The sequence below is a fragment of the Arachis ipaensis genome, chromosome B9, assembly GCF_059453495.1.
Source record: "Arachis ipaensis isolate K30076 ecotype BB chromosome B9, ASM5945349v1, whole genome shotgun sequence".
Classification (NCBI taxonomy): domain Eukaryota; kingdom Viridiplantae; phylum Streptophyta; class Magnoliopsida; order Fabales; family Fabaceae; genus Arachis; species Arachis ipaensis.
The window spans coordinates 39,046,445-39,062,950 of NC_142444.1; positions in this window are offsets into that span (position 1 = coordinate 39,046,445).

Sequence of the window (16,506 nt, forward strand, 5' to 3'; positions counted from 1 at the left end):
CTGAGATCAAAGGATCTTCCCCAAGTGACTACGAAGATGATACGGAGGTAGATTTCTCTCAACCTCCAGTCTATGACTTAAGTGATGAGGAAGACATAGATGGCTTTGATCAGGACATGGATACATTTGAAGAATCCTGCAAGGAAGTGGAGAAATTCACAGAAGAGCACAAGGGAGTAGAACTCACAGAACCACTGGAACCACCTATCCCAAGGCCATTACCACCCAATACAAGCTTCAAGTGGATACAATCCTTAACCTTTAACTGTATTTTTTCACTTGAATATGGTTTGCTTGAAACAGATGGCCAGCTTAGAGCTCTCTGCGGCTTTAAGAGTAAGTGGGACATGGCTCGTACTCAGAGCTGGTGCACAAGGTTCAATAAGGTTCCACGTTTCAACTTGAAGCGTAAGGATTGGTTTCATATTCAATCAAATGGATCTCGGAAAGCGTTTGGTCATCTTGGTGGGAATCCAATTTTTAAACCGCCCAGATGGAAAAGTATAGATAAAGACGAAGGCAGATTTAAAAGCAAAGTTTGGGATCCTGGAATCTATTCCGACATTCGTCACCCCGGGAGCCTGACAATCTGCTTGAAGCTGCTAAGAAGCTTTACATGCCTAGTTTGGGACCCCGGAGGCTATTGTCATTCCAAGCATTGGTGGAGATTTATGGATGAATTCAAGTATAAGCCACCATAACAGGAAGCTCTTCCAATGTCCAACTTATGGACTTTAACTAAAAGTGCTAGGTGGGAGATAACCCACCATGGTATGACCGTTCCTTTTTCAATTTTTTTATTTCATTTTATTTGTTTTCAAGTTTTATTTTATTTTATTATATTGAACCTGGAAGTTTTGCATCGCATTCATATTAATCATTGCATTCTGCATACTGCATAAAAAAAAGGGTGTGCGACGCGACCGCATCACTCATGCGATCGCGTCAAATTGCGAAAAACACTACCCACGCGACCGCGTCATTCACGCGGCCGCGTGATCTGGAGATCGGCGTAAAAATTCCAACGTCCAGAAAGTTAGGCTGGAATCGTGCGGCCATTGTGCGTTTCACACAAATGACCCACGCGATCGCGTCCCTGACGCGATCGCGTCACTTGCACAACACACATCCCACGCGACAGCGTGAGTGACGCGATCGCGTCGCATGGATTGCACAACACCCCAAAAGGAGACAGAGAGTTGCGCTGAAACGATGCTGGAACTGTGCGTTTCGCACAAATTCTAGCGACGCGATCGCATGCCCCAGGCGATCGCGTCATTCACTCTTTTTGCCCTCCACGCGATCGCGCCACTCACGTGATTGCGTCGACCCTATTTCACCCCAGCCACGCAACCGCGTGCCCCACGCAATCGTGTGGATTCAAATTTATACCCCCCCAGTCACACGAACCCTATCAGTCGCGCCCCCACCCCCTCTCTTTCTTCTTCTTCCTTCTTCTTCCTCCCTCCACCGCCACTGCCTTCCTCCGCGATCACCACCACTGCGCCGCTGTCACCACTGCCCAGCGCCAACCACAGCCCCCCTTCCTTCCCCTATTACCCCCTACCCCCATTCCCCTCCCTTTTCCCTCCCTTCCTCCGAACAGCAGCCACCGCTGCCGCGCCACCCTCCTCCGCCGCGCCGGACACCACCACCGCCGTCCCCAGCCACCTCTCTGCCCCACTCTCCTTATTTGGCCTACCAGGTTCCGACGAACGCCACCCTTCTATCAATTCGTAGTTAATTCATATTTTTCTGTTTATGTTCATCTTTAGGCTAGTTAGATATGCATGTTGTAGTGGATTCTAGGTTGTTAGGTAGCCTAGGATGTGGTTAGTGGATTTAGGTCTGTTTAATTGCGCTGTTCGTGTTTCTTGTTTCATTATTTTCGCAATTCTGCTGTTGTTTTGATGTTAGTTTTGTTCATATGTTGTAATTTCTTGTTTCATACTGCTCTTTACTCTGATTTTTCATGATTCTTATTCCTTATATGTAATTGCAGCTTTATTTTTTATTCATATGAACTATTCTGTTGCTGTTTATTTTCCGGGACAATCCAATTTTAGCCGGAATGCTGCCCAAATTTTTGTAAAATGTTTCTATTCATGTCTTGGTTTTGGAATTTTTAACTGTGCTTTCCTTAGATTTCACCAAATCAATTCATGAATGCCAGGGCACGCATTCTTATTCTCTTTGATTTCCTGGTTCATAAATTGCATTTTTGATGTTTGATTCTAATTTTTGCTATTTCTATATCTATCTGAATCATCATCAACCTGTTTTCCTTGTTTGGTTATGAGTTACCTGTAGCTTCTAATTATGAATGCTTGTTACTTAGAAACTTATCCTTATGCCACTTACCTTACCCCATTTTCACTAACTCACTAATTTTATCTTCCTGAACTCTTTTTCAATTCTAACCAAACTAACCTTTCAAAACATCTCTTCTGGTTTTTCACTTTCTTTTAACCTTCTAACCATGGCATACTGATAATTTTTTCCTAATTAACATACCTTCTATTACATTTTGGATTGTGAATTCTTCCTTTCGAACTTTTAACTCCTATACAATCCTTAATACACATTTACTTAACTCATTTTCCTTATCCTATTGCTCCTTTGCCACTTTGTGTTTCTTTTGACTATTTGCCTATTTGTTTTCCTATTTTTATTATATCCTGGTTTTCTGTTTTTCAGGATGTCTGCCTCCCAGAGAAAGGGAAAAGCAAAGGCAACTACTGGCAAATGTAAAAGAGGAAAATCCTCCATGTCCATCATAGACATCATGCACGATGACTCCTGGAGGGAGAAAAATTTTACCCCGCAGGAGAAGGCTGACCAGATACTCCCTGCTAATGATCCAGTAAAGTTTGCAAACCGATACTGTGAGCTGAAGTATCCGGTGTTTGCAACCTCCAGGAACCTATACCTGGAGAGGACTTTGAAGATCTCAGAAGAACTCCAACAACACACCTCTGATCAGATCAAACAAAGAGGCTGGTTCTTCCTGGAGAGAAACCTGACTGAGGTCAATGCATCTTGGGTTAGGGAATTCTACTGCAATTACTTCAAAACTTCCCTAGATGCAGTGAACCTTAGAGGGAAGCAAATTCTGGTCACAGAAGAGGCCATAGAGGATGTTCTGAAACTTCTGCCTAAATCTGATCAGCTGGATGGATATCAAAAAGCTAAGGAGGACATGCGCTTCATGAAGTTTGATTGGGATGCAGTAAAGGCCAGGATAGCCCTTGACCCGACCGTTCCTTGGATTATGGGTCCGAACACTACCATGCCAAAGGGAATCAAGCGGATTTACTTGAATGATGAGGCTCGGCTATGGCATCAGATACTTAGCAACTTCATTATGCGGAGTACTCACGAGACTGAGATACCAGCCACTATGATCACCCTCATATGGTGTGTGATGGAGGGTAAGGACCTGTACCTGCCACGCTTTATCCGGTACTATATGGCCAGGGTCCACGTCCAAGGCACTCTTCCCTTTCCCTATTTGATTACACAGCTAGGCCGTCGAGCTGACGTGCCTTGGGAGGATGCTGATGAAAAGCCACCTGCTGCAGAATGCAAGAAGATTATCCCTCACAGCAGGAACTTTCTGGCTTTGGGCTACATACCTCCATTCCTTACTGCTCCTGGTGCCACAGCCACACCATCTGCCGGCCCCTCTTCCTCTACAGCTGCCCCAGCTACCCCTGCCACCACCACTACACCTCCACCTGCCCCAGAGCCCGTCTATCATCTAGTGCACCGCCTGTTTCGACGGCTTGACTAGATGGAGCGTCACAAAAAGCGACGCTATGAGCACCTGAAGCTGATGATACGATCTGGCGACATCCCCTCCGAGCCTGACACACCATCCGAGGCATCTGAGGAGGAGGCAGATGCACCCGAGGCTGCGACTCATCCACAGCAGGAGGCAGAGCAGGCAAGCACCCAGCAGGCAGCACCAGCAGGAGACCCCGCATCAGATTCAGGCTGTAGACCCCGAGATCCCTATCCAGTCAGCACCTCCTCTGCCACAGGCAGCTCCTCAGACCACCACCACAGAGACTCCAGCTACCCGTCCTTCCAGTGATGACACCCCTTCACACCCTGCTTGAGTGAGCATCAGGGACGATGCTACATTTTAAGTGTGGGGAGGTCACCATATCTGGCGTTCTTTTTTTTGGTGAACCACTACATACTCTTTTTATTTATTTTGCTACTTTTCTGTATTTTTATTTTCTCAGAACTTATATATATTGCTATTTTTATGTATTTATTCTATGTTGCACTTTAGTTCATATTTTAGCCATTTAGTTTTAGTTGCAATTCTAACTTATTAGTTATAGAAATTGTGGATTAATTAGTATAGTTTACCCTATTTTTTAGCATAAGATAGCTTAATTTAAATTGAAAAATATAAAAAGGAAGTAAACTAGGGACTTGAACATAATAGAAATAATCCGCACACCTTGTATATATAGCATTACATGTTAGTTAGTTAACAACATTTCATCAAGGAGAAACACTAGAACTTTAAAGCCACCTTAAGTTTTACATTGAGAATAATGGGAATTTTTAACTAAACCTGCATGACAGACGTAAAAGAATCAAGGGATTCTATTCCGACATGATTGAGAACCAACAGATGATTAGCCGTGCTGTGACAGAGTATTTGGACCATTTTCACTGAGAGGACGGGAAGTAGCCATTGACAACGGTGACACCTTACATACAGCTTGCCATGGAAGGAGCCTTGCGTGTGTGAAGAGGAAGACAGGGAGAAAGCAGAGATTCAGAAGACAAAGCATCTCCAAAACTCCAACATATTCTCCATTATTGCATACCAAGTATTTATTTTATGTTCCCTTGTTCATTTGCAAGTCAACTGATAATTATAATTGGCCTCCTAACTGAGATTTACAAGATAACCAGAGATTGCTTCAAACCAACAATCTCCATGGGATTCGACCCTTACTCACGTAAGGTATTACTTGGACGATCCAGTGCACTTGCTGGTTAGTGGTACGAATTGTGAAAAGTGTGATTCACAATTCGTGCACCAAGTTTTTGGCGCCGTTGCCGGGGATTGTTCGTGTTTGAACAACTGATGGTTTATTTTGTTGCTTAGATTAGGAAAAATTTTTCTTTTTGGTTTAGAGTCTCTTATTATTGTTTTTGGTTAAAAATTTTAGAATCCTTATTTTCTCTTTCAAAAAAAATATTTCTTTCATTCTTAGTTATTTAAAAAAAAATACTTCTTCAAAACAAGTGTTACATTTACTGCCCAATTGGCTAGAGCGTTGGTCTAAGTTCGTGGCAATATGGTATACTCTTTCCAAAATCTTCTTTTTAAAAAAAAAAATAATTTCTCTATTAAATTTTGTGCCAAACTTTAAGTTTGGTGTTTTCTTGTTGATTTCCCTTTGGTTTTCGAAAATTTTAGTTTGGTTTTCTAAAAATTTTAAGTTTGGTGTTCTTTCTTCATGTTCTTGTGTTCTTGTGAGTCTTCAAAGTGTTCTTGAGTTTTCCTTGTGTCTTGATCTTAAACTTTTTAAGTTTGGTGTTCCTTGGTGTTTTCCCCCTAAAATTTTCAAAAATAAGGAGCATTAGATCTAAAAATTTTAAATCTTGTGCTATCTTATTGTTTTTCTCTCTCCTCTTTAAATTCAAAAATATCTTTTCTCTCTATTTTAAAGCAAATTTTCGAAATTTACCTTTAAAATTCAGATTTTTATTTCAAAATTTAAAACCTTTTTCAAAAATCATCATATCCTTTTCAAAACTTCCTAACCACTTTCTCTCTCCTCATTTTTTCGAAAATTTTCAACCATTTTTATTTATTTTATTTTAATTTATTTCATTTTCAAAATAAATAAATAAATAAATAAATAAAAATAATTTTTTTCATCATCTCCCTTTCTCCATCATGGATCTAAGTGGAAATGAACAGTCCAGAAGGACTCTGGGGTCATATGCTAACCCCTCTACTGCTTCATATGGGAGTAGTATCTGAATACCCTCCATTGGAGTCAGTAGCTTTGAGTTGAATCCTCAGCTTATTATCATGGTACAGCAAAGTTTCCAGTATTCCGGTCTTCCACAGGAAGAACCTACAGAGTTTCTGGCACAGTTTTTACAAATTGCTGACACAGTACATGATAAGGAAGTAGATCAGGATGTCTACAGATTATTACTGTTCCCATTTGCTGTAAAAGACCAAGCTAAGAGGTGGTTAAATAACCAACCTAAGGCCAGCATAAGGACATGGAAACAACTGATGGAAAAATTCCTGAATCAATACTTTCCCCCAAAACGGATGACACAGCTAAGGCTGGACATCCAAGGCTTTAAACAAGGAGATAATGAATCTCTTTATGATGCCTGGGAGAGATACAGAGAGATGCTACGAAAATGCCCCTCTGAATTATTTTCAGAGTGGGTTCAGTTAGACATCTTCTATTATGGGCTTGCAGAAAGAGCTCAGATGTCTCTAGATTACTCAGCTGGTGGATCTATCCACATGAGAAAGACAATTGAAGAAGCTCAAGAGCTCATTGATACAGTTGCCAGAAATCAGCATATGTACCTAAGCAGTGACCCTTCCATGAAAGAAGAGGTTAAAACAGTAACTGCTGAACTCAGTCCTGTAAAACAAGCTGCTGAATTCAATCAGCAATTGGACTTTCTAACAAAGTAGTTAGCCGAATTCAAGGATAGACTACAAGAGACAAGGATGGCTAATATAAATATGGAAGAACAATTGAAGCAAACAAAGCAGCAGCTGTTAAAACAAATAACAGAAGAATGCCAAGCAGTTCAATTAAGAAGTGGGAAAACGTTAAATACCCCACCTCAAGGCAGCAAGAAGCCAAGAAATGAGCAAACCACCCAAAATCTACCTAAGGACAGTAAGAGCCCAGGAAAAAATAATTCTGGCGCTAAAACGCTAGAATTTGGGTGGAAGGCTGGCGCTGAACGCCCAGACCATGCTCAGGACTGGCGTTCAACGCCAGAAACAAGCAAGGATCTGGCGTTGAACGCCCAAAAGAAGCACAGTTCTGGCGTTCAGACGCCAGGAACAGATGAGGAGCTGGCGTCTAACGTCACTCTAGCTTCTAACTCTGGCACTCAATTGCCAGTAAGGGATCAGACACACACAAGTGCTGATGACAACCCATCTAAAAAGGCTTCTTCAACCACTTCTGTAGGAAATAAACTTACATCAACTAAGGTTGAGGAATATAAAGCCAAGATACCTTATCCTCAAAAACTCCGCAAAGAGGAGCAGGATAAGCAGTTTGCCCGCTTTGCAGACTATCTCAGGACTCTTGAAATAAAGATTTCGTTTGCAGATGCACTTGAGCAAATACCCTCTTATGCCAAGTTCATGAAAGATATCTTGAGTCATAAGAAGGATTGGAGAGAAACTAAAAGAGTTCTCCTCACTGAAGAATGCAGTGCAGTCATTCTGAAAAGCTTCCCAGAAAAGCTTAAAGATCCCGGGAGCTTTATGATACCATGCATATTAGAGGGTAACTGCACCAAGACAGCTCTATGTGATCTTGGGGCAAGCATCAACCTAATCCCTGCATCCAGTATCAGAAAGCTTGGCTTGACTGAAGAGGTCAAACCAACCCAGATCTGTCTTCAACTTGCTGATGGCTCCATTAAATACCCATCAGGCATAATTGAGGACATGATTGTCAAGGTTGGGCCATTTGCCTTTCCTACTGATTTTGTAGTGCTGGAAATGGAGGAGCACAAGAGTGCAACTCTCATTCTAGGAAGACCATTCCTAGCAACTGGACGAACCCTCATTGACGTCCAAAAAGGGGAGATAACCCTGAGAGTCAATGAGGATGAGTTTAAGTTGAATGTTGTCAAAGCTATGCAACATCCAGACACATCAGACGACTGCCTGGGCGTTGATATTATTGACTCCCTGGTGGAAGAGGTCCATTTGACTGAGAGTCTCGAATCAGAGCTAGAGGACATTTTTAAAGATGTTCAGCCTGATCTGGAGGAACTAGAGGAAATAAAAGAACCTCTGAAAACTCCTCAGGAAGAGGAGAAACCTGCTAAAACCGAGCTCAAACCACTACCACCATCCTTGAGATATGCATTTCTAGGAGAAGGTGACACTTTTCCTGTAATCATAAGCTCTGCTTTAGGGCTACAGGAAGAGAAAGCACTAATTCAGGTGCTAAGGACACACAAGACAGCTCTTGGATGGTCCATAAGTGATCTTAAGGGCATTAGCCCAGCCAAATGCATGCACAAGATCCTATTGGAGGATGATGCTAAGCCAGTGGTTCAACGACAGAGGCGGCTAAATCCCGCCATGAAGGAGGTGGTGCAGAAAGAGGTCACTAAGTTACTAGAGGCTGGGATTATCTATCCTATTTCTGATAGCCCCTGGGTGGGCCCTGTCCATGTTGTCCCTAAGAAGGGAGGAATGACAGTGGTTCATAATGAAAAGAATGAACTGGTTCCTACAAGAACAGTTACAGGGTGGCGTATATGTATTGACTACAGAAGGCTCAATATAGCCACCAGGAAGGATCACTTCCCTTTACCATTCATAGACCAGATGCTAGAGAGAGTAGCAGGTCATGAATACTACTGCTTTTTGGATGGCTATTCAGGTTACAACCAAATTGCAGTAGATCCTCAGGACCAAGAGAAAATAGCATTCACATGTCCTTCTGGAGTGTTTGCCTATAGAAGAATGCCTTTTGGTCTGTGTAATGCACCTGCAACCTTTCAGAGGTGCATGCTCTCTATTTTCTCTGATATGGTAGAGAAGTTTCTGGAAGTCTTCATGGATGACTTTTCAGTATTTGGAGACTCATTCAGTTCCTGCCTTAACCATTTAGCACTTGTTCTGAAAAGATGCCAAGAGACCAACCTAGTTTTAAACTGGGAAAAATGTCACTTTATGGTGACTGAAGGGATTGTCCTTGGGCATAAAATTTCAAACAAGGGAATAGAGGTGGATCAAGCTAAAGTTGAAGTAATTGAAAAATTACCACCACCTGCCAATGTTAAGGCAATCAGAAGCTTTCTGGGGCATGCAGGATTCTATAGGAGGTTTATCAAGGATTTTTCAAAAATTGCAAAATCTCTGAGCAATCTGCTAGCTGCTGACACGCCATTTGTATTTGACACAAAGTGTCTGCAGGCGTTTGAGACCCTGAAAGCTAAGCTGGTCATAGCACCAGTTATTTCTGCACCAGACTGGACATTACCATTCGAACTAATGTGTGATGCCAGTGACCATACCATTGGTGCAGTATTGGGACAGAGGCATAACAAGCTTCTGCATGTCATTTATTATGCTAGCAGTGTTTTAAATGATGCCCAGAAAAATTACACAACCACAGAAAAAGAATTACTTGCAGTGGTTTATGCCATTGACAAGTTTAGATCCTACTTAGTAGGATCAAAAGTGATTGTGTACACTGACCATGCTGCTCTTAAATATCTACTCACAAAGCAGGATTCAAAGCCCAGGCTTATAAGATGGGTGTTGCTTCTGCAAGAGTTTGATATAGAAATAAGAGACAAAAAAGGGACAGAGAATCAAGTAGCTGATCACCTGTCCCGGACAGAACCAGTAGCAGGAGCATCACTCCCTCCTACTGAGATCTCTGAAACCTTTCCAGATGAGCAATTGTTTGCTATTCAGGAAGCTCTGTGGTTTGCAGACATTGCAAACTATAAGACACAAGGTTCTCCTTCTGTAACCATGGAGAGGAAGCATGAAAAGCTTCTCTCACTGCAGAGTCAACCAAAGCCCCACAGTCAAACTCTAAGTTTGGTGTTGGGAGGCCACAACCAAACTCTAAGTTTGGTGTTGAACCCCCACATTCAACTTCTAAGTTTGGTGTTGGGAGGTCCCAACCTTGCTCTGATTATCTGTGAGGCTCCATGAGAGCTCACTGTCAAGCTATTAACATTAAAGAAGCGCTTGTTGGGAGGCAACCCAATGTTATTTAATTATATCTATTTATTTTCCATGGCTATTTTATGTTTTCTTTAGGTTGATGATCATGTGAAGTCACAAAAACAAATGGAAAATCAAAAACAGAATAAAAAACAGCATGAAAAATAGCACACCCTGGAGGAAGATCATTCTGGCGTTTAAACGCCAGAAACAAGCATCTGTCTGGCGTTTAACGCCAGAAACAAGCACCAAGCTGGCGTTTAACGCCAGAAACAAGCATCAGTCTGGCGTTAAACACCAGAAGCAGGCTACATTTGGGCGTTTAACGCCAGAAACAAGCAGCAGTCTGGCGTTAAACGCCAGGATTGCACAGTAAGGGCATTTTATATGCCTAATTGGAGCAGGGATGCTAAATCCTTGACCCCACTGGATCTGTGGACTCCACAGGATCCCCACTTACCTCACCATTCAAATTCAAACCATTCCCCTCCCAAACCCACCCATTCACACACTTCCATCTCCTCCATCTTCTCCACTTCTTTCTTCTTTTGCTCGAGGACGAGCAAACCTTTTAAGTTTGGTGTGGTAAAAGCATTGCTTTTGGTTTTCCATCATTCAGAGGTAGAGCAATTGACTGCAGATCAAAGAGCTATGAGGAAAGAGCAACAAAGGCAAGGAAGAAACATAGAGGAGCTCAAGAGCACCATTGGTCCTTCAAGAAGAGGAAGACGCCACCCTCATTAAGGTAGACCCATTCCTTAATCTCCTTGTTCTTATTTTCCTATTTTTCATTTACTATGCTTCATGTTTAATTATGTTTGTGTCTTCACTATATGATCACTAGTATCTAAGTGTCTATGTCTTAAAGATATGAATGTCCTATGAATCCATCACCTTTCTTAAATGAAAATTGTTTTCTAAAAAAGAAAAAGAAGTACATGAATTTCAAATTTTAAAATAGTTAAATTATTTTGATGGGGTGGCAATACTTTTTGTTTTCTGAATGAATGCTTGAACAGTGCATATGTCTTTTGAATTTGTTGTTTATGAATGTTAAAATTGTTGGCTCTTGAAAGAATGATGAAAAAGGAGAAATATTATTTGATAATCTGAAAAATCATAAAAATGATTCTTGAAGCAAGAAAAAGCAATGAAGAACAAAGCTTGCAGAAAAAATAGCGAAAAAAAAAGAGAAAAAGCAAGCAGAAAAAGCCAAAATCTCTTAAAACCAAAAGGCAAGAGCAAAAAGCCAGTAGCCCTTAAAACCAAAAGGCAAGGGTAAATAAAAAGGATCCCAAGGCTTTGAGCATCAGTGGATAGGAGGGCCTAAAGGAATAAAATCCTGGCCTAAGCGGCTAAACCAAGCTGTCCCTAACCATGTGCTTGTGGCGTGAAGGTGTCAAGTGAAAACTTGAGACTGAGCGGTTAAAGTCAAGGTCCAAAGCAAAAGAAGAGTGTGCTTAAGAACTCTGGACACCTCTAATTGGGGACTCTAGCAAAGCTGAGTCACAATCTGAAAAGGTTCACCCAGTTATGTGTCTGTGGCATGTATGTATCCGGTGGTAATACTGGAAAACAGAGTGCTTAGGGCCACGACCAAGACTCATAAAGTAGCTGTGTTCAAGAATCAACATACTGCACTAGGAGAATCAATAACACTATCTAAATTCTGAGTTCCTATAGATGCCAATCATTCTGAACTTCAAAGGATAAAGTGAGATGCCAAAACTGTTCAGAAGAAAAAGCTAATAGCCCCGCTCATCTAATTAACACTGATCTTCATAGATGTCTTTGGAATTCATTGTATATTCTCTTATTTTTATCCTACTTTGTTTTTAGTTGCTTGGGGACAAGCAACAATTTAAGTTTGGTGTTGTGATGAGCGGATAATTTATACGCTTTTTGGCATTATTTTTACTTAGTTTTTAGTATGATTTAGTTGGTTTTTAGTATATTTTTATTAGTTTTTAACTAAAAATAATATTTCTAGACTTTACTATGAGTTTGTATGTTTTTCTGTGATTTCAGGTATTTTCTGGCTGAAATTGAGGGAGCTGAGCAAAAATCTGATTCAGGCTGAAAAAGGACTGCTGATGCTGTTGGATTCTGACCTCCCTGCACTCAAAGTGGATTTTCTGGAGCTACAGAATTCCAAATGGCACACTCTCAATTGCGTTGAAAAGTAGACATCCAGGGCTTTCCAGCAATATATAACAGTCCATACTTTGCTCAAGGATAGATGACGTAAACTGGTATTCAACGCCAGTTCCATGTTGCAGTCTGGCGTCCAGCGCCAGAAACAAGTTACAAGTTGGAGTTCAACGCCAGAAACAGGTTACAACCTGGCGTTGAACGCCCAAAACAGCCCAAGCACGTGAGAAGCTTTAGTCTCAGCCCCAGCACACACCAAGTGGGCCCCAGAAGTGGATTTCTGCACTATCTATCATAGTTTACTCATTTTCTGTAAACCTAGGTTACTAGTTTAGTATTTAAACAACTTTTAGAGATTTATTTTGAATCTCATGACATTTTTAGATCTGAACTTTGTACTCTTTGACGGCATGAGTCTCTAAACTCCATTGTTGGGGGTGAGGAGCTCTGCAGCGTCTTGATGAATTAATGCAATTATCTCTGTTTTCCATTCAAACACGCTTGTTCCTATCTAAGATGTTCATTCGCGCTTCACTATGAAGAAGGTGATGATCCGTGACACTCATCACCTTTCTCAATCCATGAACGTGTGCCTGACAACCAGCTCCATTCTACATCAGATTAAATGAGTATCTCTTAGATTTCTTAATCAGAATCTTCGTGGTATAAGCTAGAATTGATGGTGGCATTCATGAGAATTCGGAAAGTCTAAACCTTGTCTGTGGTATTCCGAGTAGGATTCAAGGATTGAATGGCTGTGACGAGCTTCAAACTCGCGATTGTTGGGCGTAGTGACAGACGCAAAAGAATCAAGGGATTCTATTCCGACATGATCGAGAACCAACAGATGATTAGCCGTGCTGTGACAGAGCATTTGGACCATTTTCACTGAGAGGACGGGAAGTAGCCATTGACAACGGTGACACCTTACATACAGCTTGCCATGGAAGGAGCCTTGCGTATGTGAAGAAGAAGACAGGGAGAAAGCAGAGATTCAGAAGACAAAGTATCTCCAAAACTTCAACATATTCTCCATTATTGCATACCAAGTATTTATTTTATGTTCCCTTGTTCATTTGCAAGTCAACTGATAATTATAATTGGCCTTCTAACTGAGATTTACAAGATAACCAGAGATTGCTTCAAACCAACAATCTCCGTGGGATTCGACCCTTACTCACGTAAGGTATTACTTGGATGACCCAGTGCACTTGCTGGTTAGTGGTACGAATTGTGAAAAGTGTGATTCACAATTCGTGCACCAAGGCCATTGTTTGATTTTTAGCTCACTTATTCCAAAATAGCTTACCTTTTACATCACCATTGTTAGCCCCCTTGAGCCTTTAAATCTCCTTTTATTCTATAAACCACATTACTAGCCTTAAGCAGAAAAACAAAATAAAAATCCCAAGTTGAATCCTTGGTTAGCTTAAGATAGAAATTGTGTATGGTTTACATGTGGGAAACCTATTGGGAACATGGATGATAAAAACAAAAAGGTAGAAAAGTTGAAAAGCATAAAATAATTCAAATAAAATTTTGGGAAGCATGCTCATGTGAAATCAAAATAATTGAATTACCATGTGCATTAAAAAAAAGTGTTATTTTTCAGTAGTTGAATAAAGGGGACACGAAAGAATTCCCCAAATGTGAAATAAAGCAATGAACATGGGATAAAAATAATAAACATTAAGGCATGAGCATGTAACATCAAAAGTGGGAAAATATGGGAAAATAGGTAAAGAAGCTTTGCTTTAGAAAGTATGTATGTTAGGTGAGATCTTAGACTAATTAAGGATTCACTTATTAGCTAACTTAGCCTTATACATATACCCTTACCTTTACCTTGGCCCCATTACAACCTTAATTCAAGACCTCATGATTTTTGGTATGTCTATATTCTATAATTGTTAATTAGTTAGATGAAGAACAAAGTTATAGAAAGAAAGAATAAAAAGAAGAATAGAGTGATTAACCCAATAATCACTGAGTGATTAGAGAGTAAACACAAAATCCAGTGAGGGTTCAATAGCTCATTAACATATATCTCTGCTTAAATTATTAATTGTCTTGCAAGTTTATAAAATGTTTTTTCTCTCCCATCTCAATTGTAAAGGCACTTTATCACTATCTAAGGCTTGGCTATATATATATATATATATATGACTCCTAGAGAATGTGAATTAATTCAACTACATGCAAGCTTTATATTCAAGTGAATAAAAATTAGAATTTCATGATGCATCATTCATTTAGGTAGTTGCATTTAGATTAGATTGCATTGCATGACATTCCACCACTTTAACCTTACCTTACTCTTTATCTTGGACTTAGCATGAGGACATGCTATTGTTTAAGTGTGGAGAGGTTGATAAACCCATATTTTATGATATATTTTGTGCTTAATCTGAGTGATTTATTCAATCCTTCACTCACTTATTCATATTAACTGCATGGTTTTACTTTCCCTTCCTTATTATGTGATGTATGTGAAAAACATGTTTTCTATGCTTTAAAATTAATTATTTTAATTACCTTTATTTCCATTCGATGCCGTGATTAGTGTATTGAGTAGTTTCAGATCTTCTAAGACAGGAATGACTCAAAGGATGGAAAGGAAACATACAAAAATGGAAGAAAAGCATAAAACGGAGTTTGTGAAGAAACTGGCAGCAACGCGATCGCATGGACGGCGCGGCCGCATGCCAGTGCGAAGAGAGCGCAACGCGAACGCGTGACTGATGCTATCGCGCGCCTCGAGCGAAATACATATGACGCGGTCGCATGACTGACGTGACCGCGTGCCAAGGAAAACTCCGAATGACGCGACCGCGTGACCCACGCGGACGCGTGACAGAGGCCACGCACCAGAAATTGCAGAAAACGCTCCCAGTGAATTCTGAAACCCTTTTCGCCCAAATCCAAGTCCAGAAGGCATAGACCAGAGGTTATGAAGTGGAGGAATGCGTCCATTCAAGGAGAGTCTCGACTTTAGTTAGTTTTCCATGATTTAGATTTAGTTTTGAGAGAGGTTCTTTCCTCTCTCTTCTCTCTTTAGGATTAGGATTTAGATTTAGGATTTTATTCGCTTTCAGGATTATCTCTTTATCAGGTTCAATATTCCCTTTTATTTACTTTTGCAATTTAATTTATGAATTCTTCTATGTTACAGATTACTCTTTTGAATTAATGTTATTTGAGGTATTTCAGTTTATTATTGCTTTCTTTTATTTACATTATTGTTATTCCCATCTGAAGACATTTTTATTCCAGTAAATTTACTTTTCTCCTTTTGGTCTTGGTTAAGAAATCAGTAACTCAGGAGTTATCAAACTCAAAAATGATTGATAATTGTCATCTTTGTTAATTAAATTGAACTTCAATAATCCCAATCTTTCCCTAGGAAATAAATAGGATCCGAAGATCAAACCAATTAATCCCTTGACCTTCCTTTATCTTAGTAAAGGTTAACAAAGTAGAATTAAGATTGAATTCTCATCATCATTGATAAGGATAACTAGGATAGGACCTCCAATTTCTCATACCTTGCCAAAAGTTTATTTACAGTCATTTATTTATTTTACTTGCCATTTAAATTGCTTGTTCTTCATTTACTTTATTTGCTAATTCAACTATTCACTCCTCATTCTCAAAACCCCAATTTACAATCTCCATAACCAATAATAAGAACATACTTCCCTACAGTTCCTTGAGAAGACGACCCGAGGTTCGAATACTTCGGTTATCAATTTATTTAGGGGATTGTTACTTGTGATAACCAAAACGTTTGTAAGAAAGGTTGATTGCTTGGTTTAGTAACTATACTTGCAACGAGTATTTACCATAACTTCTAAACCATCAATCTTCAAGTTCTTCAGCCATCCTCTCTAATATGTCAATATGCTTCCTCTTCTTACCCGATAGCCTTTCGCTCGCTGCAGCAGCTTCAGAGGGTAATGCTTCCCCTTGTGTTTGAGATGACTCATTAGTCGTTGGATTCGCTGACAAATCAAATTCGTTCATTCCTAGACTTTGATCTTCCTATTCTCTATTAACTTGTTCATGGGCGTCACATCCATTGGCTGCAACAATCGCAATAGCCCTATCCCTTCCAAAAATGCCCTCTAGTTGGGGAAACAAAGGGAAAGGCTTTTTCGGAGTATGGAATTTGGTTGGATGTGCCTTAAGTACAACGTTACAAAGTAGATGTAACTTTATTCGAATAAAATAGGATTCTATGGATGTGTAGCTACACTTTACCTTCATCCCGCATCAAGAACATCCTTGTTGTCAACTTCAACGCACTATTCTCATTATTTCATCCAAATACATTACAAGCTAGCATATCAGACATGTATTGATACTTCTCTTTTAGTAGATTATATTTATTTTTACAGTGCTAA